The sequence below is a fragment of the Elephas maximus genome, chromosome 27 (genome assembly GCF_024166365.1).
Source record: "Elephas maximus indicus isolate mEleMax1 chromosome 27, mEleMax1 primary haplotype, whole genome shotgun sequence".
In the NCBI taxonomy this organism is placed as follows: Eukaryota; Metazoa; Chordata; class Mammalia; order Proboscidea; family Elephantidae; genus Elephas; species Elephas maximus.
The window spans coordinates 33,142,893-33,157,668 of NC_064845.1; the positions used below are offsets into that span (position 1 = coordinate 33,142,893).

Genomic DNA, 14,776 nt, shown 5'->3' on the forward strand with positions numbered 1-14,776 from the left:
AGATCTGGATTCTTGGTTCTTAAGATATAAGACTCTGTCCCCAAGAGCCTAAATCTTGGGAAAACTGAGAAGAAAATGTGTTTGAGTGGTGACTGCTGATATTATCAAGGGACTTCGAAACAAAAGGGAGAGAAAAATATCAAAAGATTTTAAAGTGAAAAGCACATGGGACTTAAGGCATGGCCCAGAAGGAATAAAGGCAGTCCCTAATAATCCACAGGGGAAAGAAAGCAAACTAATCTCACAGTAAATAATAAACATTTAAGAATTAAAAAAAACCTCAAAAACCTAAAGCACGGCCTCCTGGGTATCACTGATTAGGGGGATATGTAACTCAAAATAAGCAGACCTTTTAGGAGGGGAATTAAGTTTGCATCAAGAAGGCTTATCTACAACCTTTAGGAGACTTATGAACTTGGGGTGTTAAAAGCACCAGACTTCGGAGAGAGAGGTCCTGGGTTAGGGAATAGAAGAAGGGAGAAAATATATAACCTAGTTAATATAAAAGTAAACTACTGACCACCTGGCCAGTTAGTTAGAAATACTGTATTTTTTACGTAGATTATAATACTGACAGAAAAAAAAAATGTGGGAGTAAATAAATACTTCAACCCCACAGACAGAAGTTCCTATGGTCAAAATCAGCACACTTGATAATTTTCTGTCTCCAATGAAGCAACAGAAACCCTGGTGGTGTAGTGGTTAAGCTACGGCTGCTAACCAAAAAGGTCAGCAGTTCAAATCCACCAGGTGCTCCTTGGAAACTATGGGGCAGTTCTGCCCTGTCCTATAGGGTTGCTATGAGTCAGAATCGACTCAACTGCAACAGGTTTGGTTTGGTTTTTGGTTAATGAAGCAACAAGTGCTACTGGTACTGTGCATCCAATTCTTAAAAAAAAAAACTCAAGCCTGTTACCACCCAGTCGATTCCGACTCATAGCGACCCTATAGGACAGAAGAGAACTGCCCCATAGAGTTTCCAAGAAGCGCCTAATGGATTTGAACTGAAGACGTTTTGGTTAGCAGCCGTAGCACTTAACCACTACACCACCAGGGTTTTCCACATCAAATTCTGGGTAACGAAAAAAGGCTAGTAAAACAGAAGTGCTCCTTTGGGAGAAAACGACTCATCTATATGAAAAGCTAGGCTTCAGTCATGTTATATTTAGGAAGTGGTATATTTTAGAGAAGGTGCCCTGGTAGTGCAATGGTTACACACTCGCCTGCTAACCAAAAGGTCAGTAGTTAGAACCCACCAGCCGTTCCGCTCCGCCTGCGATGTGCTCTCTTCAAGATTGCAGCCTAGGAAACCCCATGCTACGGTTCTACTCTGTCCTAAAGGGTGGCTATCAGTCAGAATCAACTCAGTGACACACAACATACTTGAGAGGTAAGGGATGGAGGAGACACCCACCTATCTAGGCAAATCAACCCTAGAAATAATGGGATATTCAATGCTATAATTAGAGTGTCTACACAGCCTCAAAACAGAAATCAAGATAAGGCTGTTTCACGTTGAACCTTCTTAAAAGATCTTCCTGAAGTTTGAGGAGCGGGTGACCTAATGTAAAAATCTGTCATGTCCTGAAATTATGCAACAACTTGCTCTTATTATGTACTCACCACATGTTAGTGACTGGGCTAGGCACTGATCATGTATCTAGTTCAGTTTATCCCTACTACGACCCTGTGGTACAGGTATGACGATCCCCCTTTGGCTAACAAGAAAACTGAGATTTAGAGAAGTCAGATCATGTGCCCAGGGCCAAAGAGTTGGTAAGTGGCTGGGCCTGCCTTTGGCCTCAACTTGCTAAACCTCACAATCTATGGGCTTAATTTAAACTATATTATATTAAATTATCATATAAACTATAACCAAAAAAACCAAAAACCAAACCTGTTGTTGTCAAGTTGACTCCAACTCACAGCGACCCTATCGGACAGAGTAGAACTGCCCCCCAGGGTTCCCAAGGAGTCGCTGGTGGATTCGAAATGCCAACCTTTCGGTTAGTAGCCGAACTCATAACCACTGCACCACCAGGACTCCATAAAATAGTTCCTAGCTATCTTGCCGGGTGAATATAATCATTAGAGCTAGTTCTAAATTAATCTAGAAATGTGCTGTCAAATGATAGATTTGTAATTACACAATCAGAATGAATTTGACTTCCTACATTTAAGGGATGTTGTTATAGTTTATAATAGTTATTATATATGTTATAATATATACAAATTATATAACTATACATTATATATATTACAGGTATTATATATAAGTATATAAACCAAAAGCCCAGTGCTGTCGGGTCGATTCTGGTATATTATATATAATATATATTAGTTTAAAATAACATCCCTTAAATTAGGAAAATCAAATTAAATTCATTCTGATTGGTTATTATAATTTATGATAATTATGATTATGCAATAAACATATATAGTATATAACAGTAATTATATAATATACACATTATATATAATATATAACTATTACATATAATATATAACTTTTTATATAATATATACTATAGTTTATAATAACATTCTTTAAATTCAGGAAATCAAATTAAATTCATTCTGATTGTGTAATTACAAATCTGTCATTTGACAGCACATTCCTGTATTAATTTAGAACTCACTCTATTACCTTCATCGAGAAACATGACTAGGAACTAGTTCATGGAGCCTTGGTGGTACAGTGGTTAAGAGTTCGGCTGCTAACCAAAAGGTCAACAGTTCATCACTTGACAGCACATTGCTGGATTAATTTAGAACTAGCTCTATTATCTTCACTGGGAAAGATGAGTAGAACTTCCCAAAACAACTTACAGAGAGTGAGACAAATTACCATACACAATACAGGACAAAAGAAATAAAAAAAAAAAAGGGAAGACTCCATGGCTTAAATACTCCAGCATCTATGAAAAAAAAACTTTTAAAATATTTTGTCTATAGATAATGCTCAAAACAAATATATGGCAGAAACTTGTCATCAATATATAATCTCAGGCTAATCTTTAAGGAAAGTTGAAAAACAGAAAAAACACTAATTTTAACACTGAGCTTTTAAAATAAGCTCAGATTAATGAGCTCTATTTTTTAAGGCTGGGGCCTATTTCCCAGAAGTGTATAACCTTTTCAAATTTAAGTACACCTACTTTACATTCTCAGCAAAACCTCAACTACTTTTTGAAAAAGTCACTTCATCTAATGAATGGCAAATGGTCTGGAAATTGCACTAACTCTTTCAGACCACAAAGGTACTTCAAAACTTCCAGACATACCAGTAGCTCACTAAGGAGGGTAACGGCAATGTACAAAGATCAGAAAAAAATATGGTAAGAATATTCTGTACCAACTATGTATCATTCAAAGTCAGAGTTGGAACAGTGGTTAAAGCCCTTGCCTGCTAATTGAAAGGTTGGCAGTTCAAACCCACCAGCCACTACGTGGGATAAAGCTGTGGCGGTCTGCTCCCATAAACATGACAGCCTTGGAAACCCTATGGGGCAATTCCAGTATGTCCTGTAGGATCACTGTGAGTTGCAATGGACTTGATGGCACTGGGTATGGGTTACATATTTGGGATTTCAATTATTATAAATGTTTCTTTGTACATATCTAACTTAATATTTTAAAATGTTTGATGCCTAGAAATTAACTATGGTTTCAGAATCTTTCAAGAGAAAAATGAGAACTTCACTCCATAAGAATAATTTAGTCTACAGTCAATGTCTTCTCTGTACATATTTAACAACCTCTAAAATTGTTTCGTTGCTCATGGGCCAAAAAAAAACCTCATAAGCAATCATTAATTCTCATTATAAGTGATAAAAAATCTGCAGATTTTCTAGTATAGAGAAGCTCAAGATCAAGCAGGTAATATCAGTAACAGTCATCCATAGGCACATGCTATGATAACAACTGTCCAAGTAATGAAATGCAGAAGCTGTTGAATGAGTCCTTGGTAGCAGCTATTCATCAGCATTTGCTACTCTGCCAGTTGTTGAGGCTATACAAATTAGCAAGAATTTATCTGTTTAAACTAATCATTACTTGAATTTCATCTCCTTCAAGTTTATATGCCCTTTGTAACTACATCGTTTAAAAGCATCTCCAGTTTTTGCAAGTCCGCTTCAATTTTCACTTCATATCCTAAATTTTTTTTTTTTTTTTTATCCTAAAATTACACTACCACCAAAATTTTTGCAACCTTTCATCTTCTTTTGAGAAAGAACTGTACTAAGAGTTAAAACGTCAAATTCAGGGCAGCACGGGCATTTTGGCTAGGTTCACATTTTTCAATGAATTCCATTACTTCACGCTTTCGAACAACACCTCACGTTCTCACATTCTCTAATTTATGGCTGGCAGTAATACTGAAAATCCATTTAAAGGTCATTTGTGGACAAAATGAGAATGATTTTTTAGAAGACACACGATTTTGACAACAACAAAATAAATACCCCACAGGATTTGCCAGGTCCAATAAACTGCAGCCTACATCAAACTGCCATTATGAAGAAAACAGCAGGATGAAGAGACTGGACACCCTAGGTACCCAAGCAGTTTACAGCCAGGCTATAAGAGAAGCTGCACATACAGCGAAATTCAGTATACGTGCATGCCTTGTGAAAGTAAAAACTCAAAACTGAGCACTCATTTAGCAAGGGATGAGTATACTCACAAAAATATCACACTAATCAAAGAAGAAACTGGCTTAAATCAAAGCTATTTGTTTAAAGCATACATTTTACAGGACAAACTCGAAATAATTTTTACACAAATATCACAAACTTCAAGAGAGCAGATAAGAGGCTAATTCTCCCACTTTGTGTCCTTAAAGTAGAATATAGTAAAATCTACTTTCATCATTAACCTTGCTCTCAAGTAATGAATTAAAAATATGAGTTTCTCTTGAAATACATCAAAATATCAGGTGGCCAGAAAGATGGATCGGTTTGTGATAAAGCAAGCACAGTAAAATGCTAATGTGAAAATCTTAGAGGTAGTTATTGGGTGGTCTTTCAACTTCGCTGCAGGTGACAGTGTTTATAATACGTTGGAGGAGAACTGTGAGCTTGCCCTTATTTTCTAACCAAACTATCCTACAATAAAAACACTGTTTGCCTGCTATATTGGGAAACCATATTTGAAAATACAATAGAAATTCTTGAGACAGGGACTAATTTGTGAACACAAGATGGCTATAAAAAAAATATTGAAAACACAGCACAGAGGAGAATCGCTGCTAGGCAAAGACAGTATTAACCAGAGAAAATCTCTTAATACTGACTTTTTAAAGACCTAATTTTATTTGTAACTGGATTAAAAAACTGAGTCAATCTAGATGAGTGTGGTTTCCAACAAAGGATGACAAACAGAAATGGCTAACAGAACATTAATTTTTACCCAGATGAAAAAGCTACAACTAGGCTGTTAAGTCTTAGAATGTGCTGTGTATGGGGGAAAATTACCATATGAACTTTAACCCTCTTTTTTAAATTTTCAGCTTGGTGTTTTAACAGGTAACTCAAGGGCAAGGTAAAAGCATTTTCTTCTAAACAAACAACGAATCAGTATCTATAATGTGTACAATACCTACCACACAGAAATCAAAGCAGATCACAAGGCAAGGTTTCAGGACACCCTACCGGAGCTACCTGGACTTGAAGAACCTGATACCTCCACAAGTCAATTGTGTTGGAAAACATGAAAGCCAGAGGTGATACCAAATTTAACCTGACAATCATTACCTCCAAATAGCTCTCCAGAGGTTACAACGTTGAAGCCTTTGCATTGTCCGCCATGCAAAATTAACTTTGAAAAACAGCCACTACCAAGATTCTAGGATCCATTCCCCTCTTTTTAATCAATTCCTTTCCAATTAGAAACTGGATAAGTGCTCATGGAAAAGAAAAAAAAGGCAAGAGAAATTCAAACCAAGCCCTTAATCTGAAAAAAACGTTTTAATATTACCTCAATGCAAAGAAGGGGTCAGAGCATACACCCCATAGCAGTTAATTTTGGTGGGCTTTTCTATTCATCAGTATACATCAAATCCTGAAAAAGATACCCGTTCCTTCCCTTTACATATCCTGTGTGTTCTGATTTCATCTGAGGTAATTATTCTTATTTCTGATGAAAGAGATCTTTATGTTTAAAAAAAAAAAAACTTTTTTCCAAAAAAGATGCATTATTGTGACTCTTTTCTTGCCAAAACTTAATAAACATCTTGAAATATCCACTTGAAAAAAACTAAGAAATCTGTTCACTTAAGCAATTCTGTGAAATCCTTGCTATTAATCACTTACATGTTTTCAGTTTATACATTCTTGAAATTTTCTACTCCTAATATTTCATTTTACCTTTGAAGCATAACTTGGTTTATCCAAGAAGAAAGCATACTACTTTAACATGCTCTTCCTTCAGCACAGAGAAACTTAGTAATTCTGCTCTATTTATGCTAAATCGGTCCTAACGGCCAAGAGATTTTTAGCAGTGATGTTTTAACTTGCTGTTTTTCTTATCATCAAACACATAATGGAGGACTAAATTTCCTAGGCGTATAATACAAGTTGAAGAAAGTTTTATAGTAAGCATCCTGACATCCAAACACTGTTCTCTTTATAGTATTAAAAGTCAAGGAGTTTCAGACGCTACAATTTTCCTTTCGCCCAATACAAAATAACAACATAGAGGTTTCCAGTTTAGTGCTTGGTCCTCTCTAAAATATCCCTATTATTCCTACTCTTTTTTCTTTTTTTCTCCTCATTGCACTTTACAGTTTACAAAACACTTCCAAATCTATCAGTTCACCTAAAAAAAGCAAATTCTGCATGTAAAATTAAACCTAGTCTTTCTACTATTTTTTTCCCCCGGGGGGGTTTATCTGCTCTAAAATTTGATGAATACCCAAAATACACTGTCTTGACTAGAACTTTGAGAGAGACAGACCTCATAGCACAAGACGACTAAGGAATACAATCAGAAATCCACATATAAGAATTTAAATTTTAGCATAACTAGTACAGAATTTGAAGAGCATAGGTAGGGCAACGGTTAAGCACTTGGCTACTAACCAAAAGGCTGGTGGTTTGAACCTACCCAGCAGCTCCATGGGAGAAAGACCTGGCGATCTGCTCCCATAAAGATTAAACTGAAAAAATCCACTGCCATCAAGTCGATTCCTGCTCATAGCAACCCTATAGGACAGTACAGAACTGCTCCATAAGGTTTCCAAGGCTGTAAATCTCTAGGGAAGCAGAATACCACATCAGCAGAGCCGCTAATGGGTTCAAGCCGCTGACTTTTAGGCTAGCAGCCGAGCGTTTTAACCACTGAACCACCAGGACTCCTGTCAAATAAAGATCACAACCCGGAAAACCCTATGGATCAGTTCTACTCTGTCACACAGGGTTGCTACGAGGGTAAATCCACTCAACAACACACAAGTATGGTGGATGGGGTCACAGACGCTAGATATCCTCCAGTGTACAAGACAGTTCCACAGATTGAGAAACCGTCTTCAATGCAGGACTTTTAAATATCTCTCTAGTCATTCACATAGACAGAAACCTACTTATAATTAACTAATCCCAGATTACAATTCTATTTTAAATGTAAAAGGATCCCTGGTGGTACAGTGGTTAAAGCGTTTGGCTGCTAACCAAAAGATCAGCAGCTCAAACCCACCGGCAGTTCAAACTCACCAGCAGCTCCACAGGAGAAAGACGTGGCCGTCTGCTTACACAAAGATTACAGCCTTGGAAACCCTGTGGGGGCAGTTCTGTCTTTTAGGGTCACTATGAGTCAGAATTCACTCAACAGTGGATTTGCATTTTTAAATATAAATCAAAGTACTTTTTACAAGCTTTCACATACACTGAATTTTCCAGGAATGCAACTGTAAATTGAGAGACTTTGCTTCATTTTCATATTTCTTTCAGAAAACAATGCTGACGGCAACGCTACTTGTGGTATCTGAGTCATCAATATGACAACCTGTACCAGCCAACATTTCTGTCAAAATCGCACTGCATCTATACAAAGGCGCAAGCCTCTGACAACTTTATTGTGTCTTTTGGTATAATCATACTTAAGTATTTACATACTGAAATGTGTACAGCCAGTTCTGTTACAATGCTTATTTCGACAGCAAGAATGTATTCCAACAGGGTTGATATATTAGGGAACAAGATGAGCATAATGAGAACTTCCCATTTGCTTCTGCACGACTTTGCCTGCAAGGAACACTAGGTGAACACAAAAAGCTGCACCCAGCTGACCGAGCCGTGCAGGCACACACTGAACACACACATGCACGTATCTTCAGAGGACAATGAGTCACACACATTCCACATCTGGTGCTAAAACTTTTCATCTGATTGCAGATTAACCTTCCTCCTTCCATTACCTCACGATAACTCACAAGCTACAACGTCTTCCAAGGCTCACTTCCACAAGCTATCTTTTTTCAAGGCAAAGTGATATATTTATTGTAGTATTTAGGTATTTCTTATCTAACGTGTGCAAAACTGCTACTACTTTCACTAGGTTCCTTTTTTTAAATGTGTCATTGGTGAAGTTTTGTGGTCCTAACCCATTTTTCCCATAAGCCCTGTGGCTGTCAACTGTGCAATTTTATATGGTGACTCTTAGGTATGCACGTGTGACACTACAGCGGAACTATTTTTTATAGGTTATTTTTATTTTTACTTTATGTTAGAGGAGTGTGCAGATTTTTTAAAATCAGGCTGCAAGGTGGTTGTATCATTTATTTTGGTAAGTCAAATTTATCTTTTTTTCCTTTTATAGATCATGCTGCTGGTGTCGTATCAAAAGCTTACTGAAAAATGAATTGTTTTCTATTTGTTCCATCTGTTATTTTCTCCTTTTCTGCCTTCTCTTGTGTTAACAGAGCTTTTTTAATAATTCTATTTTATCCCCTCTACTGGCTTTTTGTATGTCTTATTTATTCATTTTCTAGTCATTTTCTTAGGGTTTACAATATACATACACCTTTAATTAACTAGCCTACCTTCAAATATCATCATATAACATAAGGATCTTAACAGGAGTCCCTGAGTAGGGCAAACAGGTAATACATTTCACTGTTAACCAAAAGGTTGGAGGTTCAAGTTTACCCAGAGGCACTTTGGAAAAAAGGCCTGGTGATCTACTTCTGAAAAATCAGCCATTAAAAACCATAAGGAGTGGCCATAAGTCAAAATCCACTTGACTGCAACTGATTTCTTTGGGTTTCAGGCCCTTACAGCAGTATATTCCCGATACCACCCTCCCACCTCCTGTCCAACTGTCTTGCTCTCTTCTTTCTCACGTGATATTACCACATAACGTTTTTACATTTGCTTTTACTCCTACTTTTGCTTTTATGGTTTTTCTGCATGATTAAAAATAAGAAAACAATTTTATTTTACCCTCATTTATTTCATTTCTGGCACGCTCCATTTGTGTAGATCCAAGTTTCAGTCTATCAAATCTGCCTGCTCCAAGAACTTAACATTTCTTATGGAGTGAATTCTGCTGGGAATGAATTCACTCAGCTTTTGTCTTTATTTTTGAAAGAGATTCTCAATGGTTATAAACTTCTGGGTTGACAGCGTTTTCTTTCAATACTTTGAAGATGTCACTCCATCGTCTTCTTGCTTCCATGATTCCTCTGAATATAAGGTTTTTTTCTTTGGTTGCCTTCAAGATTTTCTCTTTGTATTTTGTTTTCATCGATTTGATCATGATACGCCTATGTATGTTTTGTTTTGGGGAGTGGATTCTGCTTGGTATTCTTTAAGCTTTTTTGGATCTGTGGTTTCAAGCCTGACATTAACTTTAGAAAGTTCTCTGCCAGTATGTCTTCAAATATTTCTTCTTCTAGGATTCCAACTATGCATATATTAACATGTTGAATATTGCCCTCCAGCTCTTGGATATTCTTTTTTTTTTAACTCGTTTCAATTTGGGTAATTCCTATTAACATATTTACAAGTTCACTGATTCTTTGGTTGCGTGGAATCTACTGATAACCCCAAAGGCATTCTACATCTCTCTTGCTGTATTTTTTATTACTAGCATTTCTATTTGATTCTTACAGTTCCTCTCTCTCTCTTGAAATTGCCCACCTGACCGTGCATATCATCCACCTTTTCTGTCAGACCTTTACTGTATTAATCATAATGATTTTAAATTTCCTTTCAGACACCAGCATCTATGTCAATCTGAATCTGATTCTGAAGACTGCTTTCTCTATGGAGTAATTTTTTTTTTTTTTTGCCTTTTAAGTCTTGCCTTATTATTTTTTGTTGAAAGTTGAACATGATGTGTAGGACAGCTGGGTTTTTGATCTGTTGTTGCTACGGTCATCCTCAGTGCACGACAGGCTTCAAATATCTGCAGAAATAACTTGTGTCTTTGGTAAGGGATGGTTTACTAGACCAGTATCTGATTCTTTGTGCTGTGACTCAGAGAAGGTCTCTGCATAATCTTGTCCCCTCCCCCCGTCCCTCTCCCAGTAGCATTCCACTGTTATTCCAAGCTTCTTAGCATGGTTGCAAGGGGGGGTGCAATTTCTATTTGGACTAAGACTCAATTTCAGTCATACGTTGTGTTCACGGGTCTTAAGAATACAGCCTTCTCTGTTCTCCTGACTTCCCATGGCTGCAGTTTTGGGTTCAATACCTCTCCCCCAGAAGTAGGACTCTTTCCCTTTCCCTTCTCTTCCCCCAGCGCAATGAATGTTTACCAAAAAGGCCAGCAGTGATGCCCTTCACCCCACAGATTAGGGCTTTTATTCCATGGAAAAGGCAGAAGTGAAGAATCAGAGAAGCTTCTTGCCCCTCCTGAAAGCTCTGCTGCTGCTCCCCTCCCCTAGGTCTGCACCACAATACACACCTCCAGGGCTCGCTCTTTTCAGTGTTTGTAAATAAAGAGCCTGCAGGCTCCCCAGATTTCTGTGGGTTCCGAGGGTTTCATGGGGTCCCACCAACAGGCGCTTAGCTTCACCAAGCTGTTATTCTGGCTGAACTCTTCTTACCAGTGTCTGGTTATATCTAATGCAAATGAAGATGTGTTCTGGTCTCCCCTCTCTGCAGGCACTGTCTCTCCTTAAATTTTGTCTGTGGTTTATTCTGCAATCTCAGCTCCTTAACAGGTTCAACAAAAGTCATGGATTTAAAGTTAGTCTGGTACGTTTTTGTTGTTAAACAGTGTGAGCGAAGCTCCTTTCAGTTCTCTATGTCCTGGAACTGAAGCTAGAAAGTGGTTATATCACCTATAAACTATTTCAGGATAGTAAAGGAGATATTGTAAAATATTTGGTATAAAAAGGGAGCCTTTTTGGGTCTGATAAAGTTGAGAAACACTGACTTAAAGGATCTCTTAAAATGACTCCCCTTTAACCATGTCAAACATTAGTCAACATGTGCTATAGTTTATCTACGTAGCCTTACTTCTTTTTTTTTTTTTTTTAACTAATCTTAAGTACCTCAACTAGAGAAGAACAGGAAACATATGTGTAACTGAAGCCTCAAATTCACCTGTGTAAACAGAACGGGATGCAGAATGGAGCCATATTAGTTGAGCTAAATCCTTTTTGTTTCAGCCCTAATTTACTATCTATAAGAACGAGACTCCAGTATCAACCTTCTTACAGTTTAATAATAAAGCCAGTATCATTACTATCCACCTAGCAAACAAGCTTCTATTTGTGGATAAAATTAAATTCTTACAAATAACTCTTTCAAGCTTTCCGCAATTCCTTAATTGGTTTTCACTGTCGCCTTTCATATAGCTGAGAGTATTTACTACTCACTTTACTGAGAATGGAAACCCTGGTGGCGAAGTGGTTAAGAGCTATGGCTGCTAACCAAAACGTCTTCAATTCAAATCCACGAGGCGCTCCTTGGAAACTCTATGGGGCAGTTCTACCCTGTCCTATAGGGTCGCTATGAGTCGGAATCAACTCGAGGGCAGTGGGTTTCAATTGCAGAAAAAGAGGAATAGCCACTGACTCCCTGTGTAACATAAATGGTGGTATTTTCCACGAACTGGACTCTAACTTTAAGGTTCTCTACATTACTCTCTTAATAACCCTTCAATTCCTCTTTTCCTAACTTAATATATTCTACTTCCTGTTTCCAAATTAGGAGTATACCGTTTTCAACACATGGACTCAGTTCTCTGAGTACACTGTGATATTAACAGCATAAACCAAGTTTAAGACATACCTGCTTAAATATCGTTTCATATCATACTGCATTTAAAAAGTTAACTGGATTTTATGCTACATGCTAAATTAAGTCAAACAATAAAACACTTTCCAGAAACCAAACAATTGTGAAATCATGTCTTTTTAGAACACTGACTCTCTAAATTTCCTTTTTTGTGTTTTTTTAAGGCAAGTCCTGTTTCATATTCCTATAGGCTCATACAGCACTGGTAACATACTACACAAAACGTGACCATTGGAAGCAATTTCCCCAAACCCTGCTAACAATACTTTCCCAAACCTAGAAATTTACCAAGTCCATAAAGTGAGAGAGAAAATACAATAAGAAAGACAGTCACTGAGGCAGGTTCTGAAGAAATACTTTGAAATTCTACTTTTCTTCAAAGATACTACACTGCAAGAAGTTCAAAATAACCCCACAGTAAAAAGAACCTCAAACACCGGAGATAACATCATCAGACAGAAACCCTCCTTTGGCGGGGTGGAGGCGTGGGGGAATGAGGGTGAGATAAAGGGAAAAGACAGATGGGAAGCAAGAAATCATTACTTTAGGAGACCACCACCGTCACATTAGGGGGAGATTTTTACTCCCCTCCCCCCAAGCAACTGATAAAGGATACAATCTCAAGACAAGACTGAACACCCTGCAATAAGGAAACAATTTAAGGGAAGGAGCTCTTCTTACTTGTAGTAACAGTCTCAAATATGCTTTTAACAGCCACTTCACTGAACTTGTCTAAATCCTACTTCGCCCACTTCACAGGCACCCTTCAAAAGTAAAATCGTAGCAGCCGAGCAAAAGCGACAGTGAACTGCTGCCTATCAGGAAGCAAAAGCCTGGGAGGGTGGCTCGATTTGGGAAAAGAGAAGGAAGGAAGGAAAGAAGAGACGACGAAAGTGCTCCCCATTTCCCAACAAAACGAAACCAAGCCAAGCAAAGAAATGCAAAGTCCATGCAAATCCTGGAGGGAAAGAGGGCTGCAGATCTAAGGAAACAAGATCTAAGGAAACAAGAGTTGCAGACATTCAGCAAGAAGGGTGCTCGGACTAGGAGGCTAAAAGGGAATCCCGAGGGCGGAGCCCAGAGAGGAGTGAAGAGTGTGCGGGATGGGGATGTGCTAAGGGGAGCGGTGGGCCGTGGTAGGTGGAAAACAAGGCAAAAACAGGGATGAGGCTGAACAAGGCAGCGCGCTGGGCGGATGTCACTAGGAGCCGGGGAGGTGGGGGTGGGGTCCGAGGGAAGAAACCCGACCAGCACCCTGGGGGGAGGGTAATCTGCCTCCCTTAGCACCTGCAGTCAGTAGCGGCCAAAACACCACCCCTCTTTTCCCAGCCCTGAGCCCTGCAAGTCCCCGCGGCGTGGGGAAGGGGGAGGCAGAGCCCCAAAGTCCAGTGCCCAGAGTCGGCTTTACCTTCGCGGGAGGCTGGAGAGGCTCCAGCACGAGCTCCTCCCGCCGCCGGCTCTGCGTCCTGAGTGGGATGAGGCGCCCTCCGGCCTCCTCCCCCTCACCCACTTCCCCCTTTCCCCCACCGGGGCCCTGTAGCTCCGCTGCCGCGGGTTCCTGGTGCCGCGGCGGCGCTGCCTCCCCGCCCCCTCCGCCTCCTCCCTTGGCCTCTCAGAGGCTCACTCTGGAGGCCGCCATTTTCGTCCAGGCTGAGAGCAACCAATGCGCCTGCGCCGCCACCGCCCAGGCTGTCACGAGGCCCAGTCAGCTGATTTCAATTCTTCCGCTTTCTGCCCCGCCCCTTACGCCTTTCCCTGGTCCCACCCCCGACCGGTCCCATTTGCTTCCTTTCCTAAAATTCTGCATTTCGCCCGCCCACTGCCCCACCCTCAGGCAGTTACGCGTGCGCACACTGACAAGGCGGCTCTGAGGGCCAGAGTCTACGCAACGCGTGAGGAAAGCCCGCCCGTTCGCGCGTGCTGAGAAGGGCCCGCCCCTGGGCGTGCGTGAGGGGGCCACGCCCCCCGCGCTCTCAGAGGGGGCCCCGCCTCTCGGCACGTGTCTCCGAATCCTGGGGACAGTTTGCCATTCGCCTGGGTTTTGGGTTACTGAAACCCAGAAACACGTTATAAAGGAATCGTCCTAGCTTATCCCTGAGGCTATGTGCCTTGGAAGCATCCGCGATGTAGTCTGAAGCCCCTGCCCACGATCTGGATTGGCAGAATTGCAAGGCAGCAGGTTCACTTAACTGTGGAGACGTCCAGAACGACAGCTGAACTGGGTTTAAATTTTGGGAGGCTGGAGAGGGTCACAGGGACCAGAGTTTTGGAGACGCGGACAGCTCTTTGGTGGTGGGAGTGTTTGCAAGATAATACTGATAGCTCCCACCTGTCTGCTGATCCCACGGCAAGGTGTTTACTTACTTAATCCGGAACTCACTGAGTTAAGAATTACCATCCTTTTTTTTGCAGATAAATTGAGGCCCAGTGCCATGGTAATGGGAGCCCAGGTGGCGCAAGGGTAAGCGCTAAGCTGCTTACCAACCAAAAGGTCAGTGGTTTGAACCTACCAGCACACCTGTCAGTCT

General features: G+C 40.1%; 1 protein-coding gene across 1 annotated transcript in view; it reads right to left on the minus strand.

Moving 5' to 3' along the window:
* The window catches only part of DNAJC13 (DnaJ heat shock protein family (Hsp40) member C13), a 139,665-nt gene extending 125,798 nt beyond the window's left edge, over positions 1–13,867 (minus strand). Inside the window, exon 1 of the mRNA XM_049870873.1 lies at positions 13,657–13,867. The gene's annotated coding sequence lies outside the window, so the exon portion shown is untranslated. The remainder of the gene's footprint in view (positions 1–13,656) is intronic.
* Positions 13,868–14,776: the final 909 nt, after the last annotated feature.